This window comes from Aphelocoma coerulescens, chromosome 3 (assembly GCF_041296385.1).
Source record: "Aphelocoma coerulescens isolate FSJ_1873_10779 chromosome 3, UR_Acoe_1.0, whole genome shotgun sequence".
NCBI lineage: Eukaryota > Metazoa > Chordata > Aves > Passeriformes > Corvidae > Aphelocoma > Aphelocoma coerulescens.
In genome coordinates, this window is record NC_091016.1 from 113760113 (window position 1) to 113780067 (window position 19955).

A 19955-nucleotide genomic window follows, 5' to 3' on the forward strand; every position below is an offset into this window, starting at 1 on the left:
TTTTTAGTTATAACACTGAAACCTCACAGAAGTCACATGTCTTGATTTATTGAAGCCTTTTTCTTCTTGCACATTTCTGAGGATGAGGGAAGCTAATCATCCCATATTACCTCCAGCTTACCTGATGAATTGCCAGTCATTTTTGAAAAGTTTGACAATTTCTCTCCAAGAAAAGGCAGAGAAGTATTTGTCTTCAGGAGCTGTATGCAGCTGCTCCAATAACCTTACCTGGACAGGCAGAGGTGCTGGGGCTGCCCAGCATACACAGCCAGTCAGCAGAGCCAGGAGATACCAGCCCTATTTACAAGAACATAGCAAAACCAGGATCCAGAGCCTGAGGCTCAGGCAATTGGCTTATCCTAAGGCAGGAAAACCAGTTTGGTTTTATGCTACTATTTTTTTTACACTGGGGGTAAAATAAAGCATTTATGGGTTTGTTAATAATTTTCTTCATGGTGCTAAATAGGGGGATTTTGAAACAGAACTGTCATACCAGCTCTGAAGCTGTCCATCTAAACCAGAGCTACAGATTGACATCTCTCTAGTCAGCAGTAGTGTGCTCTTTCTTAAATTCCTAGACTAATAATTTTTCCAAATCTTTGGACATTAACTAGTTTTTTCAAAACTGCTATCTATCACCATTCGTATTAAATTTATCTCCTCATTACTCATCTGTGTGTCAGATAGCCCACAGCAGCCTTGGTCACTGTGATCTGTGGCAGCAGTTTCCACAGAATCATCTTATATTCTGCAGAAAGAATCTCTTTTGCATCAGATGCACCTTTGACACTTCATCTCACTGAATGTTACCTTTCCTTTTGTTCTTGGACAGGAGGAATGACATAGGAGTGAGACGACTTTTAGGATACAGTTAAATCAGTAGTAAACATGGTATACGAGATGAAATATAAACATGCCACACAATAATGCAAAAATCAAAAGTAAATATTCCTAAATATCAAGAAACATTTGTTTTACATAGTGGGTTTTTTTTCTTAGTCTGCTTTCCCTTTAAACAGTAGCACAGCCACATTTCTCTGGGCAATTGCAGAAGATGCTTACTCATGCTTCTCTGCATTAGTTTGCTCAAGGCTCTTGCAAAACATGCCAAGGTACCCATCTTCCTGCAGTCCACAGGAGCATCTGCAGTACAGTGCAGCCCACTGAGTTGTGAGAGGAGGGAAAGAAACAGGCAGACAGTGTATGAGGAAAAAAAGAAACAAATGGAGAGCAAATACAAGGTATAAAACACTGTTTTACCTGCTTTACCTTTGGAAGGGTCTGCTGGATATCCTGAGAGCAGTAACCTCTTCCAGTTGAGTCTGAAAAGTTTTTTTGACATTGTGTTGCATGATATTGTCCTCAACCAAAGAAGGAAATACTATCTTGAACAAAAGACTCTATGATAAATGCACAAGTTATTGAAAAAAAATATTCAAAGAGAAGTTGCCAACATTTCACTCACAAATTGGCAACATATTTCTGCAGCACCTTCTTCTATTCCTTACTTTCATTAAATATATGAATGACAGTACAGAGACTACTCGTGCCATTTGTAAGTCATCCAGAGCTGGAAGCACATTGGAGGCTGAGGTTGCTGTTCAAGCCGATCCTGACAAATTGGAGGAATGATCCAAAAGCAACACGATGAAATGGAAATTAAAAAAAGGGCAGCAGTTGAGAGAGGAAATTGAACACACAAACAGAAAATCAGGAATAACTAGCTAGGCAGCATGCTAGAAAAAAGAAAAGTTGAGGCAGGGAGGTTAGAGTGGATCTTAAACTAAGTCCAGGTGAAAAATGTGATGCTATTAACAAGCAACAGGCTGTGGAGTAACACAGAGGAGGTAGTTATTCTTTATCCTGCACACGTGAGGCCTCAGCTGGAGTCCAGTTTTGACTACACTGCTTTTAAACAAGGTACCCAACAGGACAGAGTCAAAACCAGCAGAGGACAGATAAAAAGATACTTAGATTGAAACAGTATTAGGGAAAATGTACCAAATATATTCAGTCTAGAAAGAAGAAGACTGGGGAAAGATAAACCCTACTGTAGTCTCCTCATCCCAAATCTTGCAGGAACCATCTATCAAAGCATTTGCATTCTGTGTCTGAGTAAGAATACATGGCCAAGACTGATATAAGTCTGCACCCAACTGGTGGTAAAGTTATAAGGACTTCTGTAAACAAAAGGTAGGCAAAGAACTAACTCAATAAGGTGCCACTTATAGCCTTGATACCTGGGTCATTTAAAGCCCATTATCCAAAATAGATGTGGTTGCACCTTATGTTTAGGTTCAATTCACAGCCAACCCTTTCTTGATACTAGAGAGCACGTCTATCCCCTTCCTTTTCAAGGAATTGCATCTCTTTCTGATTATTTCATTTGTTTCACATATTTCTTCAAATTTAACAGGATAGCCAACATTTCCCCTCAGAAGCTTTACTCAAAGCTGCCTGAACTCACTGGAAGCACATCAAAAAGTGTTAACATGACAGGGATCATTTTCTAAATTTAAAATTCAGGCTATATTTGAGAAACAAAGCACTCCCAAAGGTTTTGTAGGAGTTATCAAAAAGGCATAGCCCTCTTTGGACTGATTGAATGTTGTTTCCAGTCATCATTATATACTACTTAAGTTTTAGAAGGACAAGAATATACACTGCCTATGTCACTCTGAACTTGGTATAACTAAATACAGACAGGCAATGTGCAGCCCCAAAATACCCTGCAACCAGTGAGGTAACACTGTGCTGAAATTATGAATGTTCTAACTGCATGTTAAGAGCTTTTTACATTAATTTTGGCAGTGTCTGATTTCTCAGTGTCACTGATGCCACATCTAGAGAGGATCTTTATTAACTAAGCAGAAACTGAGCACAATCTGCTCTGCAAAGGAATAATTCTTTCTAAGCTGGGCTCATCTCCCAGCTCATGTCTTTTATACCACTAACATCCACATATTTTGGTTTTTTGTCAAGGTTAACCATCCTGTGCATGTTGTTTTCCACAGGGAAAACTCACCTTCACTCCTTTGTCCTGTTACAAGGAGAAACTAAAATTTCTAAATCCTTCTCAGTCCATAATACCAGTTGCAAAAAGTTCTCAGCTGTGAAAGTCCAGTGACATACAGAAAGGTCATCATAAGATTATTAGTGCTTTTGCATTCTCAGTGCAAAGTGGAGAGATGCCAACAAAAACTGAAGCAGAGTTTGGCTTTTACCCATGCCCATTAGCCATGAAAACAAACATGAATTCCACAGGGCACAGGGAGATTGCATGGGAATAACAAGGAAGTTGGGGTTAAAACAGGTGTGAGACTGGTATGATGGCATGGTCCTAAAACTGTGCAGTCACTGTCTCAGGGCTGCTGGCAGCTTTGGTCATCTCTTTGTTCAATCCTGGGTTAAAATAGATTATTTTTTTTAGTATTCAGTCTTCCACTCTTCTTTGCTGGAAATAAGAACTCTTTATTCCATTCTTCTCCATGTGAGGATATGTACCCTGCAGTAATTCGTCCTGTCTCCACATGAGATTGGAATTTCTGGCAAACCCTAAAAAATTCCTATATGTTACTGTAACTGTCTGCTTTGTACTTTATTCTTGTTTACTTCTTCTCTGCTCCTGTTGCTCTTAGATTTAATTTAAAGGCACTGACCTGAATTAACCCAGTAATTACTCTGAAATTTGGGAGTGTAGAAGAGATTGTAGTGAAAGTGGTATTTAAGACTGACCAGGTAATTATACTTCAAATAGCAAAACAAAGTTTTTTTTGGAAACGCTGCTTTTCTGGTGTAAGGTATATGTTTTAGCTGAGACTGCATAATGCATAATGATGTTTGATTCAGAAGAAATAAAAATGATTTACATTAGAAAACTAGAAAAACAGCCCGAAAAAAAGATGGTGTAAGTCAGTTTCAATCTCATAATTCGTTTCATCATTTATTTCATTAAGTCCAGACCATGGTCTCTGCTAATGGGGCCTATTCACAGCTGATTCACAGAATAACATAATGTTCATATTGCAAGACTGAGGACAGAGCCAAGAAAAATACATGATAGACCATAGTACATTTGAAAGGTTAACAGTTGTACATGGTTCATAGAAATTGGAGGAGAAAATAAAACAAAATTCCTCGTTTTTCTAACTACTTCACTGTATAGTGTTATCTTGCCTTTAAAAAGATTTAACACAGTTCATTATCCAAGTTTAACATTGTCCTCAGATAAATATGAAGAGCATGCTCAAACTGCAGAATAAACATGATTTGACAATAGTTTTTCATTTTGACTTTTTTTTTTTGCTTGCTTATTTTATAATCGGGAAGGCTGAGGCTTATCTAACTTTTTTCATTCAACTGTAGCATATTAAGGGCCTCTGCTTTTCATACAACATAAGAAGTGTTCAAATGCTCTTTGTGTGATACAGTGATTCCAGATTTCTGTAACCTGAAACCCTGGCATCTGTTCTCCCAGTGTCTCTGGAAGGAGTTGGTCCACAAAAAAAAGGCTGCCAGAGTGATTCTGTCAGCATAAAACAATGAGAAATGTCATAGGTGTTTTTGTACAGGAACCTTAATCTGCCTAGCACTTCAGCAAAAACACACATGGCAAAATTTGAATATGTATTTATTATTATATAAATGTGAAGAAAATCAAAACAAGAGCCAAAGTATTCAAAAATATAAATTTATCAAATTTATCAAATGAGAATTTAGATGCAATTTCCTGTTCTTACAGAATCGGATCACTAAGGTTGGAAAACTACTCTGGGATTATTGTATCCAACCATTATGCTTACACTGAGAGGTCCACCAAGCAATAGCTCTTGGTGGGAAGGGAAAGATGCATTCCCTTAGTCACTTTTGAGCTGTCACTACACCTTTCACTACCTTGGAAGGTGAAGGGAAAGGAGAGGATAAAAGCGTCGAAGGGGAGAAATTCAGTGGTGGAGGCTGATATGACCATGTAAAATGGCAAATGGCTTTTGTTACCTGCAGGTCACACAAATCCAACTGCTGCTCAGACCTGGGGCAGTGACAAGCCCAGTCTCGGTGTCTGACCAGAGCAGGAACATCAGGTGATTCAGCACACTGCTTAGAAAGCCAAAAAAGCCTCAGGGGCTTGGTAGGAATAGTGTACCTATATAGCTTTCTATGCCTTACTGCAGGGAGACTGTGCCCCTGTTTCCATCGCCAGTCTGGTGACCCATGTGCTCTGAACAGTGAGCAAGGGCACAGGCACAGGAACCCACTGGCTTAGCTGAGAAAGCTGCTGGTCTGCAGCACATCTTGCAGGAGGTGTCTTGGTGGACTTGGGTTTGTGGTGTATATCCTCTCAAAGTGAGAAATATCCAGTCTGCTCGGAGACAGGAATCAGAGGAAAGCCTAAAATCATAGAATTACAGAATTCTAGAATCATTTAGGTTGGAAAAGACCTCTAAAATCATCATGTCCCATCATTAACCTAGCGCTGCCAGGTCTCCCACTAAACCATGTCCATATGTGCCACATCTACTGGTCTTTTAAATACCTCCAGGGATGGTGACTAAACCTGGGCAGCCTGATTCAATGCTTGACAGCCCTTTTGGTGAAGAAATTTTTCCTGATATCCAATCTAAACCTTTCTGGCACAACTGAAGGCTTGTGGAAGGTTCCCCATCAGAGTTTTGAAAAGCTGTCAGCCACAATGACAATCCTCAAGAGAGCACCAGTTCTGGACAGAGTGCACAGTTTGGGACTGGGCCTCATGGATTTTACCATGGACATGGTAAAAGGACAGAATAGATCACAGACTCAAAGCCTCACCCTTGCTGCCACTTCCCACAAGCCTGGCAATGCTTGAATGTCACTTAGTGTTTGTGAAAGAGGGGAATCCTTCAAATAAGTGAAGTAACAGCATTTGTAAAAATCCATACAGCAGCAAAATGACTTTGACAGTCCCTTATGCTGCTTCAGTGCAACTCATTAAGCTTGTGTTTCAATGTAGTGTTTGCTTAGCTATAATTATTCGCAGATGCAGACCTTCTTATTCTTAAACTCTAAGAACACAGGCACTTACTATTTGGGAGGTTATAGAACTAATACTCCAAGAGTCAAAACAAGGAACAACTGTGACTTGGAGTTAAGGGACTCAAAAACCTCTTCTTTCTGCAAAATCAGCAGCCTGTCAGCTGCAAAGAATTACAAGCATTTTCAAGGATTTGGCAGAAAAGAAAACATTAATAAAACGATTAACAGATTTTTCCCCTGCTCTTAATATGTTTAACACTCAACACCTTGCTTACCTTTCAGCTTAATGTCACTAGTTCATTTATTTTTATAAAGACTGCTACAGGATATCTTGGTATAAAAATAGTTTACAGGGAGGCCTGTTTGGGAAGATCTCAATATACTGAGTAGCTGACTGATATGGAAGTTAACTACAAGCCAAACATTGTTCATTACCTGGTGGAGAAGAGGCCAAGGTTTTAGCCTACAGGCTGTGTTGGGAGTTCATCAGAAACCTAAGGCACATTTTTAATTTGCACCCAGCTGAACAGCTTGCACTTCCCTTGCAGCACTGGGGATGGGATGCCCTGTTCTTGGCAGCACTCCTCCATCGTGGTCCAAGGGGCCAGGGCTGCTGCTGAGCCCAGAATATCGTATTCTGCTCAGATGCCCACTGAGATCAAAACAGAGCATCAAACACCTCAGTGGCAAGATTTCCTTCCTCACAATTTCCAACTTCAGGCTTCAGTTCACTATAACCAAGCGTTCCTCTTGCAGCTGAAACAAGAGTCTGATCCAGGTAAAACATTTACTCTTTAAACTACACTCATTCAATGAAATTCTATAAATTGTATATGATGGACAGTTACAAAACAATTGAAAAATTTAGAAGCATTCAGCACTTGTTAGGGTCATCTATGTTTTTAAGGATTAGAAATTACAGAGATGACTGATGGGTATGTTGAGGTGTCTAACTGTTGCATAGCTAAAAAGACCTTTACTGCTTTGGTGACTTATATTACTATTTGGTCTCATCTTTTTTACATGAAACATGGAAAATAAAAGTTAGCATGTCTCTAATTATATTTTGAACCTAAGAGATGGAAACAGCATTAGTGTTCAATTAATGCAGTAGTCAAAACATTGAATTATATTTTATTGGATTTTAGTGCTATTATGAAGCATAGGAAAGGATACAAACCTTATAAATTTACCAGCATCTGCTCTAAAAATGTCAAAAACTTAAAAATTTAAGAGAGCTTTCTGAAAATATTCATTCCACAGTACAGTGAAGTTACTGCCCAAAGGTAAAGTGATGTAGCAGAGTTGTTGCAAGAAAAACACATGTGGCACATTACTCACACTGGCAAAGCACTGGAACGTACCTTTGCTATGTGAATAAACCACTGACTTCAATAGGACTATTTATATGCTTAAAATTAGGATACTGTTTAAGTACATTGCTGATTTGAAGCCACAGAAATCAACTCAGACTTAGGGGCATGACATCATCATTTAAATGTTACATGTTAAAGCAATTCAGAGTAGAATTCACCTAAATAAATGTAAACTTTTACACTGTAAGCATTGACATCTCAGCTAATTGTTTAGAGTACCAAAATTACCTATTTCCTCTTCATTTATGATAAAAGGAGCTTGAGGAGATTATTAGCTTAGATAGAGACATCTTCCACTACAGATAACCAAATTTAGATGAGATTAATGTCATTCTTGCCTCTCTTTTCTTTTGTTATCCTGATTTCTTTATGATGTGATATAAACTAAATATTTGTCTCTTTTGAGATAAAAAGATACATTGAAGTGCCTTCCTGTCTGAAGTTAGATCAAAATCTATTCCCATAAAGCAAGAGCCTTAATATTATGCTATCAAGAATATACAGAAACCCATGTGTTTGTTTTCAAAGTATTAATGATCTTCAATTGTCAGAAAGCACCTGATTTCCCAGGAGCTGGATGATGTAGACTAATATGGAAAGAACTGCAGAAACAAGACTGCTACATCGAGAGCAGATATTTTATTGCATCATCTTGGTTTCTGTGGTCTTTATTTGTTATGAAGTTATGTTCTACCCCTTACTTATGAATTCACCTTTTAATTTTAGTGATTATATCTAGGTACAGTTTGAAACCTGATTCAGTGCTGTGAACCAGCTTTAGTGGAATTCAAAAGTGTTTCCATAGAGAAATCCAGCACTTACCATAATGCCTAAAATAATTTGGAAAATCATTATTTCCTAGCAAAGGGCTCAATCTGTATGATGAAGGTCTCATGATATCTCTGGACCATTTCTTAGTTTCTGTATAAGCAAATTCTGCCATTATCTGTGAACAGGCCCTGAAGAAAATGCCCCCAATGCTGAAAGAACTATTTAAATCACAAAGATTTAAACCTGTGCATGCCAGAATGCAACATTCTTCAGCTAATACATCCAACATCATCTGTGAAACTAGAGCTATGCATCCAAATGAGCTCACAAAGACAGTCAGTAAGGGACTATGGAAGAAAACCTCTTCAAAGTAACTAGGCTTTCTTCAGCCTCTTAAAACATCTGCAAAAGATGGCTTTGGTATTAGTTTTTGTGGTGTCTCTAAAAAGCACAGACTGAAAAAGAGATGCTATTTCATAGCATATACAAACGTTTTTATGTTCTCTGATTATAGTTCTGCAGGAGCTAACTTTCATGCCACCATCTGTATCTCACAGAGCTGACAGCCTTTATCACTTTCTTTCTGGTAATATTCCACTCCTATAATAACTGCCCTTTTCTCTCCAACTGGCTAATTGACTATCACAGTCAAGCCTAGAATAGAGATGTTATTATTCTCAGCATGTATTTAACTTGCTTTGACTTGAGCACTAAAAAAGGCTTGCTCAGCACCCTCATTTTTCCTCTCTGTATCAAGAGTTCCATTAATTTACTCTGCAAAAATTTTTTCTCTTACAGCCCAGTATGGATGTGTATCAGATGCAGATGTAATAACACAAATTTTGCACTTGATTCATTTAGTGTATGTGACTGTCTCTCTTAAGACTTGATCTGTTTGCCAATCAAGAGTGCTCAGAGGAAATTATCTGGAAGTGTACTGTATTTTTTGAGGCCAAGTAATGAAGTTGCAAGTGTCTAACTCCTTTGTTTCTTATCCATATGAATTTGTATGTTCTCTATTTCTTACTAATGGACATGAATGAACTCAATGTATTCAATGAAAATAAAATTTGGTCCAATCTTTATGTGACTCTAAGTAAAATGCTAGTAACATTTCTAAATTTTTCAGAATTTTATGCCAATTCAGGGAACAATACTGAGTTGGAGTTAGCTGGAGTTAAGGAATGAGCTAATAAAGGATTATAATGAATCCTCAAAACTTAATGATAGGATTTGTTTGTTTTTTCGCGTCCTGCCAGTTGTTCCTGAATACCTGTTTCTGATTCAGATGATGATTATGCAGTTCAAATATAACTGAAATAACAATATACTTGAATACTGTTCAAATGCAAAATTAGGTTCACTTTATTCGTGGTCTATAATGTTCCAAATATTTCCACGACTTCTGATGGCATTGCTATAATATTGACTCAAATTTAAAACACCCTTAATTTGAAGGCTTTAGATTCATCATTGAGGATTTTATAATTAATTACTCCAGGACTTCCTACAAAATTTGGTTCCAGATCTAGATGTAAGTGAAACACAGGTTCTCAGGACATAATCCTTTGGATCTTGGTTTTGTTTTTGGTTAACATCTTATCCTCAGACTTCTATGTTCACCTTAAAGTTTCACAGCAAAAACAAAGAAATAATAAGTTTCTCAGAAAAACAAAGCGTCAGGAATGGTGAAAGACCAGTTTATTGTAAGAAGATACAGGCTAGTGAATTAAGGAAGTTTAGAGATGTCTTGGACATAGTAACAGCTTCACTTATGCTATTATAAGAGTGATGACTATTTGATAAATTAGGGTACCTCCCTGTCTTTTCATGAAACTGGGGAGAGAAAATTACTCTTCTGGCCTTCTTGGAGCTGGGAACTGCTTCTCAGCCTCCCGTATTTCTGGTGAATGTTACGCCATCAGACTATTTAGCACCAGCTGTGTAATTAAGCTTGTAATAATAACAACATTTTTTTCAGGAAAAAAAAAGCAACATTAACTATGTACCCTTTCATTAGGACATTCACCTGGAATATAGCAAATCTGTGTTCATGTTTCATGTCATCCAAGTTTTACATTGGAAGCCTGTTATCCTGTGCCTCAGGGCAATGGGACATTGGCCAGACTCTTGATCCCTGCAGTTTTGTCTAACAAACCCTGAAATCCTTTTTTGACACCATGAAGCTTTCCAAAAGTAATTCCTTCGAAACGTTCAAATTTCTATAAAGTTTAGGTTTTGAACATTTAACTTTTCCAATGAAAATTGATGCAGTCAAAAATTCCTGATCAGTTCTACTGCAGTTAATTATTTTCCCTGTCCAATTCTCATAGAAAAACTCTTCCTGAAGAATTATAAAATACAGCTAGCCAGTTTTAAATCTAATCTGGCTTGGCTTTCAGTATCTAAGTCGTACAAAGTTTGCCATTGTGTGTTTCTGAAAGAATTATGAACTGTGGTTTTCCTTAACTAAGTGGAAGGATGTCTTCCTTAATTTAGATTTCCCCGGCATGTCCAGCAAACAATGATTCATGAAAACCTTATTTTAAATTCTCCTTTACAGAAAGCTTTTTCTTTGCTTTGTACGCAGGGAGAAAATTGACCACAAGCTTGTCTCCTGCAGAAGTGGTTTCCTCATCATATCACTCTTCCAGCAGAGGACAATGCCTTTTTCATCCCAGTAAGAAGTAGGTTAACCAGAGAGGAAAATGTGTCCAAAACTGATTAAAATAAAAAATTAAAATTAAAAAACTTTTGTAATAATCAGGAAGCTACCTTGCACATAACACATTTAGTAATTTGATGAGGATTGTTGTAGATTTTGCATATTCTTAATTTGGGCTAGCTTCTTGGCTACCACAAGCTAGGTATCAGGATGGATATCAGAAGTGTTACTTAACAGTAACTCTTAAAACTTGAAAATCTTGCCGATCTATTTAAAAGTAAACTCTCTTTACAGAAAAAAAAAAAAAAAGAGGAGAAAAGGGTCTAAATAAGAAGAAATAATAATAATAATAATAATAATAACAATAACTATAGTAATACATTGAATGTCCCACCCCTCATACCAATAAACATAATTACAAAAACTGAGGCAGGTAGACTGCTCAAATATAGTCATTATTTTAACAGGAGAAAAAAAGGAACTTTTCAGAACTAAACAAATATTTCAAGGTTTTATGCAAACAATCATAGTTCATGTGATCCAAAACTAAATATTTAATTTTATTTTAGCATTGTTTATCTCAGTTGTCTAATGTGAGTTCTCATTAATTTAGGTGACTTTTTCTAAGGAGTAATCCTTAATATTTTTTAACCCCTCTTCCATTTGTTTTCATGATTGTTCTCTGAATTTTACTCTGATTCTTAAGTAGGTTTGGTATTCCTCAAAATCAATTTTGGGGTGAAACTGGTATTTTCCTGAAGCTAAACTGATCCTGTGAGTAGTTTTCCTGAGTAAGCCTAACAGTCTGTTATCTTTCACTAGTGCCAGCTTTCACTAAAGAAACAGTAGGGCCTCTCAATTACATATATAAAGTGTCCAATTTTCTTCTTGTTTACAAGAGCTTTTTACTGAATTTTGCAGAATTCTGCATTCCACATGGAAAAATCATGTTGTTTGTTGTCACAGGTACTATGCATGGATACTAATTTTCCTGCTAATTTTGGTATTGCTGTCGTACAGATCCAGATTTAATTCTAGAAAGGACATTATAACATATTCGCTATTTGCAACTTAAAAAAATGAACCATAATGCCTTGTCTAAGCAGCTTAAGAAATACTAGTAATCTTTACACCCAATCACTCATGATCTACAGACAACAACTCTTATCTCTGGAAGAAAAATCTCTTTCTCCTCAAGGATGTGGATAAATCCGAGTCATCTGGTCTAGTTGGCGCCAAAGAAGAGATATTGAAAAGATTATCAGCCTATAATTAGGGATTTATAATTACCCAATTAAAAGCCAAATCTTCTCATGCCCAGCCCAAGAATTTCCATTCAAACAAGTAACAGCTCTGAGTATCACACACTAATTGGAGGGTCCAGCTGATGAGGGCTCTAATCTGGAGAGTGGTCTGGTTGCTTCCAGTCATTCTTAACACAGTCCTACCCAGAGTGAGGTTGCTGTGGCCATTGCTTCAGTGTCATGGCAGCTTTCAGAGTGATGCAATAATTCTTGTCTTACCATACCCTTCTTGGAGGTCTCAATCACTTGCCGCTATACCTGATAATTTGGAGAGGTTACATATGAGATGGAGTAGAAGAGAGATCCACAGATCACCTTAAGTTTGCACGGTGTGAATTCCAGCAGTGTTGAGTGGATTATAGCAATCAAATCCAGGTTTAGAACTGTAGAGAAAGCCATCTGTTGTTTGTATTTTGAATCTGAATGCATAAAATATAGGGGGAATCAATCATCTGCCAAGAACATTGACATTCTAGCTGAGTGAACAGTTTCCTCAGCAAAAATTAGGCTTTTTGTTGGGAGGAAAATCCAGCTATTGATTTATGTGGCAAAATGTTGACTGATTAATCCTATCAGAGAACTTTAATTAGATACAGGCTCATTTGCTGTCCTTGTCCCTGGACTACTACTGTGTACAGTATTGGCCTGCATTTGGACTTGCTGGTGTCAGCACTGCACAGTCAGTTTACAACATGCAATGTCACCACTTGCAGAAATACTGCAATTGAGCCAAAAAGCTATTTAGGCTGAAATAAATTGATTTCTACTGAAGTTTTAAATTTAAAAAAATTTAAAAATTAGTAATTACAGTTGTACTTTGTGGTCTTTAAAAATATTTTATTACACAAACCCACAAATAAAGGCCAGATGGTGCAACACAGACATTTCAAGGCCTGAATTAGAAAATCCAATCATGGTTCTCAATGGAAGCTCTCTGCATGAAATTTAGATTTGATGGAGTGATATGTAAGGTGCTGAAATTTATCCATACAGTTTGAGACAGAGCTGCAAATTTTTACACCCCTCTCCTTTCACAATGCAACTGCCTCAGCACCAAAAAGCAAACAATTGTCAAGAGATAATGTCAGACAAGATCTATATATCTATATCAAAAAGATGCCTTTTCAATCTCTACTCTCCAGAATTATTTAACAGATTGCATATAGGAACTTCATTAGATTTTCAAATATTTCAAAAGAAATTCAAATATTGACAACTAAGTCTGATCATTTCATTGCCTCACTCTGCTTTAAATATCCCAACTACTTGTTCTCTTCTTTCACTTTTACAAATTAATTTAAATAGTGTCTTCCTCTACTCATTCAAGCAATGATTATAAATGAATTTGCAAATCACATCAGATGTAGCTTAAAGGGTATTATTTGCTGAAATTCTGATCATAGAAGTGTCTCTTTCCACAGAAATTTTGATCAAGGAGAGGTTAATACATATATCAGTTGCTATTAAGACTTCTGTTTTGACAGACTTGTCTGAGGATGTCCTAGGTGGAGTGAGCAGCAAGCACATCACTAGTTTGTCCTACTTTGTGTCAGAGGTAGGAAAGCAGTTCCTTCTCAAAGGATGCCAAGCCTTTTCTGATCCTCTCTTGAGCTTGCCAGTAAAGGCAATCTAAAATATCAAATGATCACATTGTCAATAAATGAAGAGAGAGGTGAAGCCTGAGGCATAAATGTGAAAAAGTAGCTTTAAAAGAGGGGGAAAAAAATTAGACTTTGTATTTTAAAGCAGAGAAAATGGAAAGCTTTTGCTTTGAAAGGTGAGCACTGATAATCCAGGGTTCTATTTTACTCTTGGAGGTGATGCAAAATCATTTAATAGATAGACAAATAGCCTTTCTTCAGATTGACCCATGCATGTGTCCATGGTGTTTGAGCATATTCAAACAATGGGACCTGGAAAGCATTTTATAGAGAAACTGAAAGGGCTGCTGCAGTTTAGGTCATAAAGAAGGCAGAAAAATTAGAACGGGAGTAATAAAATTGAAAATGAAGAATTACAAAACCTTATTGTTGTTTCTGATTCCCTGTCTTTTCTCCAATAAGTGATTGCCCCTTCCTTGTTCAGTCATTAGAGATGCTGTTTCAGCTCTCTCAGTACCCTGACTCCCTCAATGTCCTCCTTGGTCCCCGGTCATTTATGCAGGTTCTTCACGTCCTGGCTTTAGGATGCACCTGCATTTATCAAAGAGTTGTCTTCCAGATATGGCAACTACTCCCAGGTCTGGTCCTGGATATGAGCCAGGTCATTTCTCCAATCTTTTGCTGAAATTACAGCTTTCTCCCAGATGAAAGACAGCTATGAATGATAAAACTGTGCACAAAAAAGCATGTTCCAGCCAGATAACATGAACATTAATTATGCCAGGTTTAGCATCCTCTGCGTAACAAAGTCCTCCTGGGTAGGTCTTGTTCTCTCAAGTGTCTCCAGTGCTGTCCTAGAATAAGCATCACACATGCTCAGAGATGCTATAACAAAACAATTCTGCCAAAATCATGCTCTCACCCAAAATTACTAGGACTTAAAATCACCTGGAGTCCAGAGAAAATCCATAGGACCATAGAATGTTCTGGGTTGTAAAGGACCCTAAAAATCATCTTGTTCCAACCTCCCTGCCTGGACGAGGTTGCTCAAATTTGGCCTGGAACACTTCCAGCGATGGGACATCCAGAACTTCTCCAGGCAACCTGTTCCAGGGTCTTCTGTTAGAGATATTTATTTTCCCACTAAATTATTATATTTAATTATATTTAAATCATTCCATTCTTCTTCAGCACTTAAATATTCTGCTTTGTATTTCCATTATGTATTGATTGTTGTGTTTCAGTTAATTTCCTTTTAGTTTAATAATGATTAATTTTTTAGTGATTTCTCATTTCTATTTACCATTCTGGTTCAGGTAGTCCTAATAACTGACAATGGCATGATGCATGCAGTATATGAATACTAAATAATTGCAAAATCTCTAACTTACTTGTAGAAATACTCTAAAAAATGTTCCATTTTGCAAACATTCAAGAAGAAAAATAATAGGATAAATCAGTATGAAAATACAGGCTTCATTTGAATTACTGATTGATCTTACTGGGTTTGTAACATAACATTAATAAAAACTTGGTGTATTCAGAAACAGATCTTTTGAATTAACCTTCTATGAAAACTTCAAAACACTACCTCACAAAAATTCTGACAATGGGAAAAAGGGCAGAACCTTCGTGCATAAAAGTGTTTGTTTTCATGTTCATATCAGTAGTGACTGATAATTAAATTGGGTTTGCAACAGATGGGAGGAATGTAAGTCAGTTTGTGGCAGAAGGCAGACATGCTAGCTAATGAGAAATCACAAAACTGTACTGCAAAGAGTTGACTGAGGTGGGTAAGAGAGCTGTGTCTGTTATCCAAACTGTATTTCAGTTAAAGCTATGAATGTTTTAACAGCAGAATTAGCAGTACCGTGCAGTTACTCAGGCATAATGGTATGTATAACTATAATGCACGTTTCTGATGTCCTTTAACATATCTCAAAGGGACTAAAGGAATCTGCACATGAAAAGTGATTAAAAAAAATACAAATTATACTCTGCCCAAGTAGGAACTATCAAAGGAGTGTGATAATTGGTCTGCAAGACTTGATTGAAAAATATCTAAATAAACTTTATAATATTTTTGCCAGAATGTGAACTAGCGACTGAATTGGTTGCTCGTATTTGAACTCTAAAAAGTAATGGCTATTCTGTGGAAACAGTGAGCCTATTTCTTGAAATGATAATTAAACTACATGTATTTGAACAATGGTAGACAGCTCTATATTTCACAAATAACCTTATAATGTAAATAAGAAAGAAGTGTGGAGCTATTTCTGTATCTACATAGAGACGATACTGGAGCAATTCAAGAGGATGTTACCACGAAAAACTCCTTGACAATGAGATGTATTTTATGATTCCCTGATTATCTGGCAAATGCCCTATTTCATAATGAGTCTTTGTGGAGTGAAACAGGGAAGAGATCTGCAAATGAAAGTTAAAACATTTGGAAGACAGAGACATCTCCAGCTCAAGGGAGGAACACATCAGGCTTCAGCCTGAAAAATTGTGGGGACTAATGGTACATTTGCCTCTTACCACTTCTGCCAGATGAAATACATTTGCTCCAGAAGCATGCTTGATGCACCACACAAAATAATGGCTCTGACCAGATGGTTGATATTCAGATATGCCAGAAGTGGTCATCAGGCATCTTCTGGTTGTGGTTGCCAGGCATACTGAAAGCCCAGAACACAGTCATCCTGAGATCACTGCCCACCCTGCTGCATTTCAGTAAGTCAAGCTTGCTGGGATCAAATGCACAAGAGATACTGCAAGTGCCCAACAAAGCGGGCTCCTCGCATCTGTGCCCGATGCTCTGTGTACTCTCTGTCTCACACTCTCCAGAGGAGGTCCCTCATCGCCTTACAAATTTACAGCTGTTTTCACATCCCATTTTTTAATGAGTTTGCTTCAGATCTACACTTCAGCCTTAAAGAAAGATTTTAAAAACTAGAGATTTAGAAGGTGTACTAGATCCATGTCCTTTTAACTGTGTGAAGCCTGCTGGGTGATTCTTCTATTTTATTGGAAGACCTGAATAAAAAGAAAGTATCTACATAGACAATGATGGTAGGATCACTCTTGGCTCTGACCTGGAGTCTGGCATGCATTTACTTGACATTCCTTCATTTTTGCTGTTTTCTATATGTGTTAGCACCCCGCTATGTTCATTGAAATGTCTTATTTGCACTCTTTTGAATTTCTATAATGATACAATTTCCACAATCATAAGGTCCTGCATGATTCTAACAAAATAAAAAAACGGATTGGGAAAGTCAGTTTTCCCAAGTGAAAAGCACTGTGATTGTGATAAGTTATATACATTTTAAGTTGGAAAATTCAGAAGAGAACAAAGACTAAGACAGTTGCATTTTGGCATCTAGGTTGTTCCAATAGAGGACAATAATATAGAACAAATAACAATAGAAAACATTTTGATTCCGCACCTCCTATTTCCTAAAGAGATTTGGTGCTAAAGCTACCTAAACTTTTATGTCACTCACAGAGTAAAAACATACATATTTTAAAGATAACATATTATTCAATTGCTTTATCAGACATATTCATCAACTACATGGATGTGAAATATCTTTTTCCATATGAGTTTTTCTCTTGGCAAAGACCTATGAATTTGCCAATGTAAATTTAACTCCAGGGTTCTAAGAAAATCAGTAATAACTAGGAAAATTCTAAACTATTTAGGTTAACAAAGGTCTCCTATACCTAGATCTAATACAACATGAAGTACAGTTGACTTTATATTTCTGAGACAGACTGTAGACAAAGGGACCATTGTTTACCAATACCATAAAGAAAACTATAGAAGTATTTGATTATAAATTTCAATGAGATGTTTAAAATATGAGTTGAGTGGAGGCAGAAGCACACATGAATCATCTGGTGTGGCTGATTTCCCCCACTCCATTATATTTAAGCAGCTTTACTGTGCCTTTGAGATGGGAAAATACCAGGAATGTATATAAATTCCAGACTTAGAGTCATGTCTCTCAGAATCTCTGGAACTATTGACTCATTATCCAAGCCATTATCTTTCAGGCTTGTTTTCATGGAGGTTATTTTTAATACATAACTGGTTTAACAATACATGATTTAAAGGCAGCATTGTTAAAGCAGCTGACCAAAGTTCTACTGATCAGCTTTACAGCTTTCCACATTACTGTGGGGCTGTTGTCGGATCTGTGTGGGGAAGGTGGCCAGCAGCAGTTGTGTATGGAACAGAGACTCCCATCACACTGTGTGAGTCCAGCCCTGGGAATGTCCACCCCTCCCAAACTGCAAGAGAGTTTATTTTATACAAGGCAGTGAAGAATGGGAAGCAGAGAGTCAGCATCTGAAAATCCTTCATTTACTAAAGCCTTATAAATAAGAACACATAGCATTACTCTCAGTCCTCCTTCAAATGAGTTGAAAACATTTTTTTCAGACATGTATTTTTCCAATTAGTCTTTTTGAATGTTTTTTATGTTAGCATTTAAATCATATAAGAAACAGGAGATGTTGTGTTACAGTGGGGATACTGCAACACGCCTATATCAAACCAGGAGTCCCGTGGAAAAGAAACAAATATATACGGACGGATTCTTGCTAGATGTTTCAGAGATGTTTATTTCCCCAGCCGCATGGCCGGGCTCTGCTGAGGGACTCTTACAGTCGGGGCCCGAGCTGCTTTGCCCGCGCAGGGGAACACAAACCAACCCATGGGAAACGAGGCTGAGCAGGGGCAGGGAAACCCCGTGCCTCCCTCAGGGCTACATGGCGCGGGGGAGGGACCCCAACATCTCACCCGTTTTATTTTAATAAAAGGAGAATGAAGACAATTGGATAAACATAACAAGAACAGTTTCAAAACAAAACAAGCCACCCTCCTGAGTCTTTAAATGTCCAAACAAATTCTATGGAACATCTCAGGGCTGACAGAAGGGAGACAGAACTCTCTGGACATGCCTGTGGGGAAACTGAGGCAGGAGAGGGTTCAATCTCTTCCCTCCCCCTTTTCATCCCCCCATCGGCATCGGAAAGGGATTTTTGGGGAAACAATTGGCAAAGGCAGGGGTTTGTGAGGGAAACCATGGATGAAAAAATGGATTGGGAATAAACTGGGGATAGGGTAAACTTAGGAAAGGGTTCATATTGGGTATAGGGTAAAAGGGGAAATTAGGCTGTGGGTAGGGAAATTGCTGGAATGGATATTGTTTATAATTTTGTGCATAACGGCTGCCTTTGACGGGAATACCTCCAGGCCCAGTAACATTCGCTGCTTGTAAACCCTTCTTTCCTTGCACTATATCAAATTGAACAACTTCCCCATCTCCTACACTTTGCAGGTAATTTTTAGGGTTATTCCTTTTAATGGCAGTTCTATGGATGAATAAATCTTCCCCTGTATCATCTCGTGTTATAAATCCATAGTTGTTTTTTACATTGTACCACTTCACAGTTCCTGTGACTTTCGTTGCTAGAACTTCTCCTATCACGTGCTTGCGTGTCTGTCGTGGGTGCCGGTCCCGCGTGGCCGCCGCCTCGCCGACTCCGACGTCTCGGTCAGGCCCCCGCGCCGCGGCCGCTCTGCGCTCTCTGCACGACGCTGCTCCGGTGCGTGTCTGGGCTCTGCACGGCCCCGCTCCAGCGCCTGTCTGGGCTCTGCGCGGCCCCACGCTGCCATCGCCGCTGGCTCCGTGCCCTGTGAGTGGTTCCGCTCCGCAAACTCCACGCTGCTTTGAGAGCGGCCCCGTTCCGGCTCGGCGCTGCGCTGCGCGGCTTCTCGTGTCGCTGTGGAAACCGCCGCTTCTCCCTGCATAGGGCTCTCCGAGCCGTATGCTCAGAGCGGGCTTCCACGCTGACCTCCGGTTCCTGGCTGCTCGTGGCCCACGGCACCCATGGCGCCTGCGGCGTCGCTCCCTCACTCGCGGCCGGGTGGCCGGGGACCCCGAGACAGGGATGGGGTCCGCAGTAAGGCGCGCGCTCCCGAGGGGGCCGGGCGCATCCAGCGCAGGCACCTCCATCGGCACAGCTGCAGTCATGCGCTCCCAGGATGGCGGCCGCGCGGTCTCGGCCACGGGAGAAGTATGATCTTCTGCTTTAGGGGTAATGGGATCATACAGATGCTCCTCAAGAGCGTCAGTGATTATAAAGGATCCACGGACAGCTTCTATCGCTCGTCCATCCCTTAGCTTATCGCAGATCTCGTTCCAGAAACACT